At 38.1% G+C, this 17,144-nt stretch overlaps 1 protein-coding gene across 1 annotated transcript in view; it reads right to left on the bottom strand.

Moving 5' to 3' along the window:
• The window catches only part of LOC116731638 (zinc finger protein OZF-like), a 46,528-nt gene that overhangs the window by 6,195 nt on the left and 23,189 nt on the right, over positions 1-17,144 (bottom strand). The window lies entirely within an intron of this gene.

Below are 17,144 nucleotides of genomic sequence, written 5' to 3'. Positions count from 1 at the left end.
GTGAGCAATTCCATTAACATTTCAGTCCGGTATTCATATATTTCAATATATTTTAGAGATTCCAAATACAATTACAATTTGGATTTTTAAAAAATGTCAAAAACTGGGGATGATCTTCGCTCTCTTTGCTTACGAATAAAGAATTTTGCCAGACAAAATATCAGATTACAACAGAGTTCTAGATTTTTGTTTTTCTACAATACTTCAAAATTTCACACATCTCTAGAAATAGTTTCCGAAAGTGCAATCAGTTGTTTCTCTTGAGTTTAATGTAAAATTCTTCTAACCCTTCAAAGGATGCTGTTCGTTTGGTTTTTGTTGAACATATAAAGCCAGGATGAACTGATGGCACGTCAAGTCTTATTTTATCTCTTATCCTGGATTCTGTAATCCTACTTTTGTGAATCAGCCTTCTGCTGTTTTCCAATCCTGATTTGGATCATTTCAGTGCAACAAAAAGCAAAGAGAGGAAATCTGTGTGGAGGTGAACTGGTTTTTACAGCACAGTATAAAACAGCAACAGAACCCTCCTCAGTGCAAATCCAGTAATGGGTTTGCACTATGCATTAGTGCATCCATTACTGCACTATGGTTTAAATGTCATTACTCTCTTGAATCCTAAAATCATTCAATATATGATATTATACTTTACCTTTGTAAGCAATATTATGCAACATTTTGCACTAAAATTCAAATATCCCTGCAATATTCTGCAGTAGCATTCAACAAATACTGCATTTCCACAGGAAATGCCAGTGTTGTAGTTTCTTTTTAAGCCATTAAATACATATCTGCATGTGTAGAGATTAAATTAGTTTCAGCATTAAAAGATAGTCATCTTGAATAAGACAGCTGCAGCAAAAAAAAGACAAAAATAATACAAGACAAGATACACTCCAAATTATTGTAGACAATAATCACTTGTACAATCAAGAATAATTTTATTCTTGATTGTACAAGTGAAATGCATTTTAAAAAGTGAGTGAATATTAAATTTTCTGTTCAGTTCAAAGGTATTTTAACTTATTTGAAAAGCTTTTACATAAAGGCTGGTTAATATTTGAAACAAATAACAGCATCAATTTCTATCTAGTTTTGCTTTAAACACATCAAAGATTTTTCTGTATATAAATATTTGAGAATGCAAAGCCATTAAGGAAAAATTATGATTAGTGCACAACAGCACATTATATTTTTGATTATAAATGTATTAAAGTAAATCCCATCGACCCACGTCCATGTCCGGTCAAACTCTCTTAATGTCTCCCATATTGAATGGAGACGCCTTTCAGGGATGCAGAAGGACAACAGCAAATAGATCAACATTTGTGTATCGGAGGCTCCATAGACAGTTTTAAAGCATGAACCTTTGCCAGCAAAAAAAACAAAATATCACTCAAGGAAAAAGTTTCAGGGATGCACATCTCTAAGCATCCAAATGTTCAAGATTCAAAATATCACATTTAATAAATTACACAATTTCTCCATTTTATAGAAAAGAAAGCCCTTCATTCTATAACTTTAGTTTTTATCCAAATTACTTTTATAGTAACTTTAACACAGCTCATACATGAAAAACACTTCTACGGCTTTTCACCAGTGTGACTCCTCATGTGCCAATTAATATGATGTTTTAGACGAAAACACTTTCCACAGATGACACACACAAAAGGCTTTGCACCTGTGTGAATCATCATGTGCTTAGTCAAAACGTGTTTTCTACTAAAACATTTTCCACAGGTCTCGCATGAAAACGGCTTTTCATCCGTATGAGTTGTCATGTGAGCATTGAGAACACATTTGAGAACAAAACGCTTTTCACAAATCCCACACACAAAAGGCTTCTCGCCTGTGTGAATCTTCATGTGCTGAGTTAAATGGCTTTTTAGACGAAAACTTTTTCCACAGGTCCCACATGAGAAGGGGTGTTCACCGGTGTGAATCGTCACGTGCTTAGTTAATTGCGCTTTTTGACGAAAACATTTTCCACAGTTCACACACGAAAAAGGCTTTTCCCCTGTGTGAATCGTCATGTGCTTAGTTAAAAAACTTTTTAGACGAAAACTTTTTCCACAGGACACGCATGAAAACGGCTTGTCACCAGTGTGAATCTTCATGTGATCAGTTAAAGACTGTTTCTTACAAAAACCCTGTCCACAAGTCACACACAGAAAAGGCTTTTCACCAGTGTGACTCCTCATGTGGTCAGTTAAATTCCGTCTTTGAGGAAAGCTTTTACCACAGGTCCCACAGGAAAATGGCTTTTCACCCGTATGAGTTCTCATGTGAACACTGAGAGTAGATCTTAAAGCGAAACGCCTTTCACAAGTCACACACATGAAAGGCTTTTCACCTTTGTGAATCCCAATGTGCTGAGTTAAAAGCTGTTTTCGATGAAAACATTTACCACAGGTCTCACATGAAAACGGCTTTTCGCCTGTGTGAATTATCATGTGCTGAGTTAATTGAGATTCTTCTCTAAAACATTTTTCACAGTTGACACATAAAAACGGTTTTTTACCGGTGTGAATCACCACGTGACAAGTCAAAGTACGTTTGTCACAAAAACATTTGCCACAGGTCCCGCATGAAAATGGCTTTTCACCCGTATGAGATCTCATGTGAACATCGAGAGAATGTTTAACAGTGAAACACTTTCCACAGGTCCCACAGGAAAATGGCTTTTCACCCGTATGAGTTCTCATGTGAACATCGAGAGTAGATCTTGAAGCGAAACGCCTTTCACAAGTTACACACATGAAAGGCTTTTCACCTGTGTGAATTGCAATGTGCTGAGTTAAAAGCTGTTTTTGATGAAAACATTTACCACAGGTCTCACATGAAAATGGCTTTTCACCTGTGTGAGTCCTCATGTGCTGAGTTAATTGAGATTTTACCTTATAACATTTTTCACAGTTCACACATGAAAACGGCCTTTCACCAGTATGAGTTCTCATGTGAGCAACAAAGCCAGATTTGAAAGGAAAACGCTTTTTACAGGTGACGCATGAGAAAGGTTTTCTTCTTTTCCGATCTTGGTTCTCAGCTTCAGCAGCTTCCTGGACGACCACTTTGTCATCTTGGTTAACCTGCAGAGGTCCCAACTCCTCCTTTTCCGGAGTGGAGCTCCTCTCCTGGCTATGAACTTTATGCTCCAAGCAATCTGGACAAGAAAACAGAAAAAAGAGGAATTGTTAACTTTATTGTTGACCTGAATAAACATACCATTTATTAAAGTAAATGATAAAAGACTTTTAGCGTGTCAGACTGAAATGAACAAAACAACGCACTTGAAAACTCAAGAGTGCAGACAGATCATTTGACATTTAGAAAATTATCAGATGACCAGATTTCATAAATTATTTGTTATTTATTATGAAATCATTTAGTGTTCATTAATGATATTTAAAAGTAAATGTTATTTTTAGATATTACTTATTTTTGAGCTATTCTTTATTTTTATTACTTTGAAATATCTTAACATTTATTTTTTGTCCACTGTATATTTTGGGGGTTTATTTGCAGTTTATTTGTATGTTGCCAATTAGTTATTTTATGCATTTCTTTAGAACTGTGGGTCCATTTTCTATAATTACAGGGACTGGCATAAGACCAGCATGCAGTAGGTTGGGCTTGTGGATTTCAACCAGAGACGGAGAGGCAGCAGGAAACAGTGAAAAGTTTGATCTTTGTTATTTGCCTGGAAACTGGGAAAAATAAATCATAAAAACAACCTTCAAGTTTTTTGGACATTGGACTTCTTTTGCGTCACCTTCGGGCAGCAGTGGCTTGTTGACTGGGCTTTTCTAAGATATTATAAGATCTTAGACTAAGTAAACCGATAAATAAATTAAATGTCGATCTAAGACTTTATAAGATGTTTTGACGAACAATCGGCACTACAATTTATTTAATACAAATCATTATTCAATTTTACAACTACCAACACCAATATTATTTTTTATGCTTCTTACTTTACCAGTCTTGCGATGCACTGTTCATAACTCTCCTGTTTTTGAAAACAAGTCTCGGTAGTTACACAAGTGGGAGAGATAAAAAAAAAAAGGAATTACAGCCAGTAGCACAGCTGAGGTATATCTTCTCTATATATAAATAAGCGATTTTCACAGCATTGTTGTGATGTCTGCATTCATTTGTCTGTTAACAAAACATTATACAGGAACAGTTACTAAAAGATAATAACCTATTCTTTTTCCCTGTAGGTGGGATTGAAGGGGTTAAGCCAGGGATGGGCAACTCCAGGCCTCCAGGGCCAGTTTTCTGCAACCTTTAGATGTGTCTCTACTTCAACACACCTGAGTCAAATAATAAGGTCGTTAGCAGAACTTGACTGCACTTAGGAGGTGATTCAGCTGTTGGATTCAAGTGTGTTGGACCAGGGAGACGAATAAGAGATGCATAACATCGGCCCTGGAGGACCAGGATTGCCCAATCCCTGGTTAAGACCTTAAACTGCATCCAAACGCTCAGGTTTCCTACCTATTCGGTGTAAAATTATCTGGGGGGATCGGGAAAAATCCAGCAGTCTGCGCGGATCATCCATCTCTTCCTCCTATTTGACGATTATTTCTTTAAATTGTTATTGTTCCTTCAGTTAGCAGCTTGTTCATAAACTCCTCTAAACTGGATTGAAGTCTTTTTCTTCTTCGTCGTCGTTTTCTTGATGGCTGGCAAAAAACTTTAAGTAGTATTACCGCCACCTACTGATATGGAGTGTAGCTCGTTTGAAGACATTTTTAAAAAACGGGCCGTGGCCCGGTGCGCGACAGGCCATGCGTTTCTCGGCATAACACCGGGTCCAAACGCTGGTGGTTCCTACCTATTCGGTGTAAGATTATCTGGGGCCTCCGGGAGAAATCCAGCAGTCTGCGATGATCATCCATCTCTTCCTCCGACTTGACGATGATTTCTTTAAATAGTCGTCAACAGGAGTTAACTGCTCGTATATAAACTTGTTTAAAGAAACACTCGAAAACTCAGCAAGGCAGACTATACACCATCTTTTCTTTTTCTCCTATTTCTCCTTCCTTCTCTTCTTTTTTGGGGGATTTTATGACTGTCGCCTTTCATATTGTTGCATTACTGTCACCTTCTGGATAATATGATCATCACATCTAAAAATTTCTCATATATTGCTTTGAAGGACGCTTAAATTAAACAAATACAATATTAGTATTGCAGTTCTCTGCAAATCTATTCATCCATCCATTTTCTTTGCACCTTTGTCCCTAGTGGAGCTGGGAGGGGTGCTGGTGTTGGTGCTGGTGTTGGTGCTGGTGTTGGTGCTGGTGTTGGTGCCCATCTCCAGCCAGACATTTCAGGCGAGAGGCGAGGTCACCCCGGATAGGTCGCCAGTGTGTCTGCAAATTCAGGGGTCATATAGTCCTCTGACTCATATTTTCTACATCCTGCAACATGTTTCACTTTTACAGTTTATTTATAACTCCACCAAATAAGAAGAGCAAGAAATTCAAAATCTACACATAATTATTTCTTAAACCTGAGATATTCATCTGCTCCTTGTACACTCATATTTATTCTGACATCTGTATAAATGTAGTGTTGATGCATTATTGCTCAGACTGGAACACTTTTAACTTTTTTATCAACATTAGCTTTTTTTATAGCCTAATTTTGCTGGTTTGGGGGAGTTGCAGGCCATCTGGGGGTCTGTGGCCCTCTTTGGTGACTCTAGGGATGACTTCTAGCGTTTAGAGGAGAGTGCAGTTGTAGCCGCGGTGGTGCTCCTGGGGTTCCACGCTCAGATCTCTGTAGCTCCAATCTTTCATGTCTGTGGCTCCCTACACCCATTATTGAACATTTTATGGAGAAACCTTATTTACACAAGCACACTCACACAGAGATTAGCTTGCAGTGTGTTCAGATACAGTACGTTGGGCTGCAAATGTCAAGCACATTTTGTATGAACCAGTTCCATTCACTTTCCAGTTATGTGCTATTTTTAGTTTGTGGTGAATCTTGGATTTCTTTTAAAGTACAAATGTACACTCAACTATCCTAGTAGATTCTATTTATGATTAAAAAAAAACTACAAAATGTCTCTATTCAACAAGAATAATTCAAATCAATCAAATCAAAAGTCTAATCTTGTGAGAATGTTCTGGAAGGGAGTCCATGTCTGGTCATTACAAAGCACACCATACATGGGGAATACTTCTACGTATGACTCCTCAAATGTTCAGCTATCTGATGTTTTAGATCAATGTTTCTCAAACTTTTTCAGGCTGAGGACCACTTAACCCATTTAGCAAACAGTCAGAGGACTACCTAACCTGACATTTCCCCCACAATCATACATCTTAATATCTGATATCAGCTGCAAGCTGAAATGAAAATATTAGACTCTTAATTCACATATTATTGTTTTCTTTGTTCATCCTAATGAGAAGAGTGGTGCTGTTTGGTAAATGTGACTGGCCACCAGAAAGCCATGAACAGGTCTACTTGTTCATTTTGAATTATTCACTGATTCTGAAAGTGTCTAAACTTTCCAAAGGTGTCAAACAAATGGAAATAAAGAAGTTGTTCTTTACCACCAAGTGTTGTGTGCATTAATAACATTTAGGGCTATTTGTGATTTAGAAGCACAATTAAAGAAAAATAGACTTGAGTTGCTTTGACAGAAACAAAAAACTATTTTCTGCACCATTGAATATTAACCAGTTTCTAGCAATTATATTTATTTACTGTATTTCTTTAATATTTTTCAATTAAATAAAAATAACAATAGCTGTTGACCTATTCATTACAAAGCAAAGTCATAAAAAACAAAGAACAGTTCTGACTAACTGGAGCAATTCCAGCCGCTAACCGTTCAGGGGAATCCAATTGCCAGTGAACGTCACATCAACACTTAGCAGCTGTAACTCGGCTTCGTCTGGTCATATAATATACCTGGAGTTGTTTTCTTTCCATCGGTATCTGCTGCTTTTCTTTTGAGTAACCCGGTTTTAAGCCATTATTTTAAAGACAATCCTTCGGTAAGCTAGCCGTAGCGTCACGGCACGGCAGATAAACAGTTGTTTACATGCAGTACCTCGCGGACCACTGGGGGGCGCCTGCAGAACACCAGTTTGAGAAAGATTGTTTTAGACAAAAACACTTTCCACAGAAAATGGCTTTTCACCAGTATGAATCAACATGTGCTCAGTTGAATAATGTTTTCGACTAAAACTTTTTCCACAGGTCACACATGAAAATGGGTTTAGGGCATCTGGGGGTCTGTGGCCCTCATCTGGAGAGGGTCATTGGTGACTGCGGATGACTTCTACCAGCCGCATATGATGCGTTTAGAGGAGAGTGCAGTTGTTCCAATCTCCTTCATGTTATTACAACTAAGACGAGAGAAAAAGTCATTTATGGAAATCAGTCACACATACTTTGTACAATCAATGAATGAAAATTAGTTTGTGAGGAATCTTGAACTTTCTTTAAAGTACGAATGAATTTCATTTAATTTGAAAATATTTTAAATAGGTACAGTAAGACTGGGTAATATAACTTGAACTAACTGACAGCGTCAGTTTCAATCTCATCTTGCTTTACAGACAAACCTATCACAATTATATTTTGTATAGATTCATTAAAAACAATCACGCATTCCAGTACGTTCCATTTTTTCTTAAAAAAAAACAAACTATAAACGTAACCCCCAAAAAATGTCTCCAGTGTACAGAATAATAAAAGTCAATCCTGCTAGTCCAATCTCATTAGGATGTTCTGGCAGGGAGTCCATGTCCGGTCAGACTCTGTTAACTGTACTAAACACTACTAAAATGAACAATTTTCCCTCAGAATGATAACAGCTCATAGATTCATGTTTCTCTTTTGGATTCTCCACAGATTTTCAGTTTTTAAGAATTTTGCGCTACAGAATATGCCAGCAAAGAAAAAAATTCAGGGTTGCTCATCACTAAGTAGGTGACACAAGTCATACAAGGAAAATACTTCTACAACTTTTCACCTAAGTGGCTCCTCATGTGGAGAGTTAAGTCGTATTTTTGACGATAACTTTTTCCACAGTTCACACATGAAAAAGGCTTTTCACCAGTGTGAATCCTCATGTGCCGAGTTAAATGCTGTTTTTGACGAAATTTTTTTCCACAGATCCCACATGAAAACGGCATTTCATCTGTATGAATTCTCATGTGAACACTGACAGACAATTTGAAAGTGAAACGCTTTCCACAGGTCACACATGAAAACGGCTTTTCACCTGTATGACTCATCATATGCTTACTTAAACTACGTTTTTGACAAAAACTTTTTCCACAGGTCCCACATGAAAACGGCTTTTCACCAGTGTGAATCCTCATGTGCTCAGTTAAACCTTGTTTTTGACTAAAACCTTTTCCACAGTTAACACATGAAAAAGAGTTTTCACCTGTGTGAACCGTCATGTGCTGAGTTAAAAAACGTTTCTGACTAAATTTCTTTCCACAGGTCACGCATGAAAAAGGCATTTCACCTGTATGACTCCTCATGTGGTCAATTAAACTATGTTTTTGACAAAAACCCTTTCCACAGGTCCCACATGAAAACGGCTTTTCACCTGTGTGACTCCTCATGTGCTGGGTTAAACTATGTTTTTGACAAAAACACTTCCCACAGGTCGCACAAGAAAATGGCTTTTCACCGGTGTGAGTCCTCAGATGCTGAGTTAAATCCTGTTTTTGACAAAAACCTTTTCCACAGTTCACACATGAAAATGGCTTTTCACCGGTGTGAATCCTTATGTGCTTAGTTAAATTCTGTTTATGACTAAAACTTTTTCCACAGTTCACACATGAAAACGGCTTTATACCCGTATGAGTTCTCATATGAGGCTCAAAAGCAGATTTGAAAAAGAAACGTTTTTCACAGATGACACATAAGAAAGGTTTTCTTCTTTCCTGATTTTGGTTCTTGGCTTCAGCTGCTTCCTGGAAGATGTCTTGTTTCTTGTTTGGTTCTGATTCAATGTGGTTTGTTTGCTCATCAACAGGAACCACCATGCAGGTATCAGTCTCTTGTTTTAGCTCAAGCTGCTGACTGTAGTAACCTTCTTTCTCATCCACTTTTTTTTGCTGATGTTCTAGTACCTCCTGCTCTTCTTTTATCTGCTGATGTTCTAGAACCTCATGCTCTTCTTTTATCTGCTGATGTTCTAGAACCTCCTGCTCTTCTTTTATCTGCTGATGTTCCAGAACCTCATGCTCTTCTTTAATCTGCAGATTTTCAGGCCATTCCTGATCTTGTTTCACCTGCAGAGGTTCTAACTCGTCCTTGTCCACAGTGAAGCTCCTTTCCTGGTTACATATCTGCTCCTCAGAAACGTTATGTTGCAGGCAATCTGGGCAAGAAAACACAGAAAAACAAAGAATGGTTTACTTTATTAATGTAAATGAGAAAGGAATTTCATTTAGTAGTGAAATCACCAGATAAACTATTGTTCCCCGATTGCACTATTCTGACTGATTGCTGATTACAGATTTTAAAAAGTCTGACCTGCCGATTCCTATTTTGACCGATACATTTTTTATTTGAAATGTTGCTAAATACGGCAAGAAAGTCACTCAATTGGCAACAGTGAGGGGACTATTAACTGCAAATGTGCAGATATGACCTGTGAGCCACTACATTTTTTTATTTGTTATGAAATTATGTATTGTAGGCATTATTGTTATTATTTAAGAGAACATTTTATTATTGTAAAGTTTTTTTCAAGTTATTATTATATTTTACAACTACTATTATTACTATCACTATTTCATGCTGCCTATTTCACTAGTCGTGCACTGCATTGTGTCTACCCTGGCTTGAGAAGTATTCATACCCCTTGAACTTTTCCATATTTTGTCGCATTCTGACCACACACATAAATATATTTCTCTGGAAATGTATGTTTAAGACCAACATAAAAGTAAGGTAAGGTCATTTTATTTATATAGCACATTTTCAGCAACAAGGCATTTCAATGTGCTTTGCATGAATTAGAGGAAATACAGACAAAACAACAACAAAAGCAAAAGAACAACAAAAATACTCTGGAATTTATAAACTAATAGAAGTTTCTCTGGATCTCTTGATAGTTCTAACTAAATGGTTTGATTCCTGTTCTGGGTTGAGTGAAGAATAAAACAAAATGTTCCTCTGGTGGGTTGCTGGATAATAAGAATAAGTGCTCTAGAATTTATAAACTAATAGGAGTTTCTCTGGCTCTCTGGTTTGTTCTAACTAACAAGAATAAGAGTAAGTAGGACGAAATGACAACATTTGGAAGTATCTGGCACATATAGCAAGATAAGGCATAAACATGGAGCGAATGAAAGGCAGTGACAATCAAGAAGTGTGTTTATATGTTGACTTGGAGTGCGAATGCAATTAGTCTGTGAACCCTGTACAGCCAGATCTCCCAGGCAAACGTCTCTGATATGATGGTGTTATCTAAGAGCAAGTCCTTGGAAGTGCTCTGCTCAACAGTCGCACGGATGTCGTCAGGAAAGGAGCAAGGTGGGAAGGAGCATATGGCAAAGATGGGTAGGGAGGGCTCAAAGAAAAAAAAGTGTAAGGTTTCACTGAGAACCAGAGTGCTTGTTTACAACTGTAAAGTAACACTGACCTTGTGAACTTTCACTGAGACATTCAAACACAAGGGCATCAAACTCATTTCATTTTGGGCCATATTAAAAATCTGAATGTGGGACGTACTGTGGTGGTGCAGGGCGGTAGCAAGCCCCACATTTGGAGGCCTTAGTTGATCAAATTTTCTCCAAGAGAAGACTGGGCGCAGGAGACACTCTGTTGTTTTATAACACCTTGATATAGAGGATACTCATGGTTGTCCATAATGTTCTTTATGTGATGAAGAATTCTTTGCACTGTAATTTTCAGAGGGTCCAGAGTATCTGGCTTGTTAGGCAATTTCGATCAATGGAAGAGATGGTCTGAACATCCTCCTTCTATTCCCTCAGTTTTGGTCCTTTATCTGGCTCTCTGTCTCCCTCTGGACACAACCAGAGGGATACACCCTGGATTTATTCATGATAACAGGATTTCTGCTGTTTGGAGCTTGCAAATAACTGGCTTATCCACAAATTTATGACGGACTTGACCAAACTAGTGAACACTCAGAATATTGGTGTGGACAGAGACACAAGTTGGATGTGAGTCTTGCTGAGACTCGCAGCCCAGCTGAGGACTCAAACTCCCTAATGGAATGGAATCGATCTTGAAGACGTTGCCTGACCTAAGACATTCTATATCTGAATGGGCTTTTCCCGTGTTGCCTTGGAAGGGCTGCATATTTCCAATCTCCTTGAAGATATGTAAACATAACGCTCCTTCCCACCTCACCCCCTCCTGTTATCCATGCAGCTGTGGAGCTGAGCGCTCCCAAGGACATTCTTTGATAACATCTGATCTGACTTCTGCCGGGAGGCTGAGCAACATGGTTTCATGGCCCTGTGATGTCACCGCCTTCACTCATGTCTTTGTTTTGTCCTTTGTTTTGTCTGAATGTTGCCATGTGACCTAATGTGTCCTTTTCTCTTTTTATTTTATTTTGTCAGAAACTGTGGAGTACTCACATTTAACCCAGAAAAGGAATTTGAAAAAACTTGGAATCCAGAAAAACTACCTTAGCAACTACTTTTTAGAGTCCTATTCTTGCAAACCAGAAAATTAATTAGACCAGCGCATACATACTTACTTATACTTATCTGCCAACCCTTAATAGGAGTATCTGGTTTATTTACTTTGGATCAACATTTTTAGGTTTTTCTTCGTTTGCTCTGTCTTTTGGTTTGTTATTTTGTTTGTAATTCCTTTTAAATTCCTGTAAAGCACTTTGTATTGCCTTGTTGCCTAAAATGTGGCTAATTGCTGAAAATGAGTGAGGAGAAGAACACAGGGGAACAGGAAATACTGAAGAATAACTTAAAGAGTAATAACTAAGAAATAAACACAACTGGAAACACTAGTTGTGGACTGTCACAAGGAAAACAAGAACGAGAGATCCAGCCACAATAAGTAACATAAAATAATGAAACTAGAATAACCATTAAGGGCTAAACTACAGTGAACTAGGACATAATTGTTAAACAGAAAAAACACAAAATGAAACAAAGTAATAACAGAGGGTCCATTCTATGTAAGTATAGAGACTGGTACAGGACCAGCATGCACTGGGTTTTCACCAGAGCAGGAGAGGAAACTATGGAAAATTTAATCTTTATTATTTGCTAACGGAAAAAACAACATTAAAACAATCTTCATGTTTTTTTGGACATTAAACTTCTTTTACCTACGTACGAAGCATCACCTCAATGCAGCAGTGGTTTGTTGATTGGGCTTTTCTAACATATTTGCTTTGACAAACAGTCGCTACTACAATTTATTTATTACAAATTAAAGGAGGAAAGCCATAAAAAAGGTGATTTTTTTCTCTACATCAATAAGCCATTCTCACAGCGTAGTTGTGATGTTTCCGTTCATTTATCTGATATCAAAACATTCATACAGGAGGGGAACAGTTGCTAAAATGATCCTCATACACAAAGCTTCATACATTTAGACCTTAACCTGCATCCAAACGCTGCTGGTTCCTACCTATTCGGTGTAAGATTATCTGGGGCCTCCGGGAGAAATCCAGCAGTCTGCGATGATCATCCATCTCTTCCTCGGATTTGACGATGATTTCTTAAAAGTCTGTCGATGTTTCTTCAGCAGGATTAACTGATCATTGAGAAACTCGTTAAGACAAAACTCTCAACAGCTCAACAACTTCTTATTTGCGCCATCTTGTTGTTCTTCCTCCTATTCTTCTTCTTTGGGATTTTATGACTGTCGGCATTCACATTGTTGCATTACCGCCCCCTTCTGGATAATAGGAGCGGGTGACGTGTCTTGGCCAAGGACCATCTACTGGGATGAACATAAGGCGGTAAACATGCTAAAGAAAAACTCACAACTTTTAAATGAAACATTACATTTAATTAGTTTCTAAGACATTAGTATAACTTAGATCTATCTAAATACACATAAACCATTTCAATGTAAAAAAACAGTAAAATTTAAGAGAAAGCAGCTCAGCAGGAAAGACCAAAATATTATTACAATTAAGTTGAGAGAATCGGCAAATTATTGTGGTTAAGGTGTCGACGCCTCAAGGCTGCAGGTGTTCCATCTGTGACCTATTTGTCAGAAACTGCCTGAACTTCTTGTCTTTTTCTATTCTTGTATGTTCAAGGAACTCAGCCATAGGCTGTGTGGTCAACTCTGTATAAGAGGAAGCCCTGAGCGACAGAGAACTCAGAGACTCCTTTGACACTCGTGTGTGTTCACTCTTGACGCTCACTGTGTGTTAATGGGATTTTCTCCAATTGCAATTGCTGTAATAAACTTGTACTTTTGCTCTGATGTCTGCCTCCTAGATTGATGTTGCTTTAACAACCCCTTGAACTTTTCCATATTTTGTCACATAATAAATGCATACGTAAATATATTACATTGGAATTTTATGTGAATAACCAACATAAAGTGGGATACAATTGTGAAGTAATACTGATCATGTGAACTTTGACTGGGCCATTCTAACACATGAATATGTTTTGTTTTAAACCATCGCATTGTAGCCCTGACTTCATGTTTAGGGTGGTTGTCGAGCTGGAAGGTGAACCTCCGCTCTGCTGTATTTTTTCCGTTTTCAAATGTCACTCTCTGTAGTTATAAAGAGGGAAAAGACATGAAGAAAAAAAAGCACAACGGAGGTCAGTGGCTCCCAGGCGCGTGCAGAGGGGGGGCTTTGGGGGCCTTGAGTCCCTGCCCCTTTTATCCTTGATGCCCATAGTGCCCTTTTTGAGTTTTTTTTAATTATTATTATTCTTTAATCTGTATGTCAGAAGGCCTGTTTGCGCACCTCAGCAATAATATTTAGCTAAGTATAATAATTTAGTAAAAATAAACTAGTCTGGCTGCCCTCAGTCTAATAATGACTCTCAGAGCCTCCATGTTGTTCAGACTCCGGGTCCATGGTGAGGAGGAGGCAGATCTGTGTCCTCTAACTATCAAATTATGGGCAAGAATATTTTTTCATACACTGGTTTGTGAATAAAACTGCAGGTCTGATGTTGACGTTAGAAAAACTGTTTCTATTTATATTTTTATAATTGTCCTTGTAATAGCAGGACAAAACCCGCCTCGCCCCTAAACTCAGAAATGCTGCAGAGAAACTTCTGACTTTAACTTCATCATTCTGCTAAAGGCCCGGTTCGCTACAGGCAGCTTGAGTCGGTCCACCGACAGATATAAAGAATATCTGTCTTTATATCAGACATCCTGGTATAAGACATGGTACTGACTGTCACCGCGAGTCACGACGCAGCTCACAGCCCCGGTACCACCTGGTACCACCCGGTACCACCTGGTACCACCCGGTACCACCTGGTACCACCCGCTGACTGTTCGCTCTGCTTCTCCTTAACGTTTCTACCAGGTGGGTTAAAGCTGCTGCTGACGGGATCTGGCTGGAGGTTCGCGGCTGTAAATAGAACTTATTGCAGAACCTCAAGTGTTAAAGGAAGATTCGGCCCATTTAGAGTTCATAAAATAAACATCAGAGAAAATATTGTAGCAATAATTAGAACCGCAGCAAAAAGCCAAACATGCCACAATGAAATGAACCAAAATGTCTCCAAAGCATCAGGGGACTGACATGGGGGCCACCTGGGGGATTCCAGGTAGATTCCAGGTAGATTCCAGGTAGATTCAAGAGATGCGCATCGCAGCAGCTGTTCCTCCAGGGCCGGCCCAAGGTAATATGGGGCCTTAGACTGAAACCTCCTCCCTCCGGAACCCGTCCTACTAAGAACCTCAGCATCACTAACATGTTTAAATATAGATAAGGTGAATCTGTGAGAGGGAGACCATGTTTATTGGCAGAGTTTAAAATCAATCACTGATTATTGGTTATTTGCTGTGATGTATTTGTGAACAAACCCAATTCAAACACAAAGATTACACCATATTGTAGCCATGGTAACACAACAATCAAACTATCAAGATGATTCTTTAAACTTTTAAAAAGTAAAATTCCTAACTAAATCCTAAATGTACAATTTATTTTTCTCAGCTGAAAGCTTTAAATAAAATATAATAACATTGTCATTCTCTGTAAATGATGCTACAGGTTTAGATCTGTGGTCTGTGTTACAATTAAACCATTTCTTGGCGGCCCCTGAGTGTCTGGAGGCCCCTGAGTGTCTGGAGGCCCCTGAGTGTCTGGAGGCCCCTAAATGTCTGGAGGCCCCTGAATGGCCCCTACTAGCATCTACTGAGTTTTCTTTGCCTTGATATCTCAGTCCTATAATTCTAGGTCTCAGAGTTGCTAACATCAAACTATTATATAGCGTTAACCCCTTTGAGGTTTTTGGATCTATAAATCAGTCTGCAGCCAGGTTGTTCTAGAGGTTAAATAGATATTATTAGGGCTTCATTAGTAAAATGGCAGCAAATTAGCTTATTTCATAACTTTATAACCTTTGACCTTCGCTCCTCTGGTCTGTTTAACAGCTACAGTCTCAGATCAGCTCAGCCCTCCAGGACTGTCAGCAGCAGAAACAGAAACTTTATACCTGTTGGGGAAAATATAGACTATATTTGCTTTGCATTTCCCCGCATGATGGCAATGATATAGTAGGATCCAATTAGATTCTTGATTAATATGGGTTGTTGCTATGTTGTAGTACAGAGTTTTTGTTCAATGTGCCCCTTTTTTAAATTTGAGCCCCTGCCCCTCCAAAGGTCTCTGCACGGCCCTGCTGGCTCCATTTTCCCTCTACACAAGTATGCTGTTTTCACAATTGTGATGTCGCCGTTCATTTGCTATAAGCAAAATATTTACAGAACATTTACTAAAATGATCCTCATACAGAAAGGTGCAGACATTTAGACCTTAACCTGAAGCCAAACGCTGGTGGTTCCTACCTATTCGGTGTAAGATTATCTGGGGAGTCTGGGAGAAATCCAGCAGTCTGCATTGATCATCCATCTCTTCCTCCGACTTAACGGTGATTTTTTTGAAAGTCTGTGAATGTTTCTTCAGCAGCAGTTAACTGCTTGTAGATAAACTCATTTAACCTGGACTGAAGATATTTCTAGAGAAACTCGGACATTCAAGTCATTGCATTATTGTATGGATTACATGATGATCACATCTAAAGATTTCTCATACACTTGTCTCTGAAAAACGTAAAATCTTTTCATAGTAATAATAGAAGACAGCTGAAGCAGAAAAGAGAAAAATACAACTAAGACAAATGACACACCAAATAATAGGAGACAACAATAATCAACCATACTTTATTACATTTTCTATAAAGTAAAAAAGGTTTTTTTAATTATTATTCATAATGCTTTTACATAGGTAGAAATAGACTGGTTAATATAATTTGAAACAAATAACAGTATCAGTTAAAATCTCATTTTACTTGCTGAACTTACTTCCTCTTTTTCCAGGAAACCTACTCTTCCTGTTTCATGACTCTCTCTGTCTGACTATGATTTCTTATGATTAGACAAAAAAAGTAGAATTAAAGCAAAGTTTGCAGGAGACAAAAACAACACACACAACCAGATTTATTTTATTGACATTCAAGTCTACTGTTGGGGCCTAGATGTCACTTGAGTGATTCATTTTAAAGATAACTTTATTTATTATTACTGTTAAACTTAAATCTCCAGCATGGGGAAGTGGGATGAGCTCGGGTTTTCTTGACAATAGGTAGAATTAGACTGGTTAATATAATTTGAAACAAATAACAGTATCAGTTAAAATCTCATTTTACTTGAAAGTCAAACCTATCAAAGATGTTTTTTTGTTTAAAGATCATTTTGAGAATGCACAACCATTAATGAAAATTTACAGCCCATTTTAGTATTGATTATAAATGTATTAAAGTAAATAACATCCACCCACCCACTCTTTCTCTGTACAGGGTAGAAGAATACAAATCAATCCCTCAAGTCCAATCATGTGAGAATGTTCTGGAAGGGAGTCCATGTCCGGTCAAACTCAGTTAATGCATGAAATAGTCAGTGGGCCCCCAAGCCTCTTCATCTATCAG

Source organism: Xiphophorus hellerii, chromosome 13 (genome assembly GCF_003331165.1).
Source record: "Xiphophorus hellerii strain 12219 chromosome 13, Xiphophorus_hellerii-4.1, whole genome shotgun sequence".
NCBI classification, from domain to species: Eukaryota; Metazoa; Chordata; class Actinopteri; order Cyprinodontiformes; family Poeciliidae; genus Xiphophorus; species Xiphophorus hellerii.
Note: the sequence above shows the minus strand (reverse complement) of the source record. Positions and strands in the feature narration are given on the sequence as shown.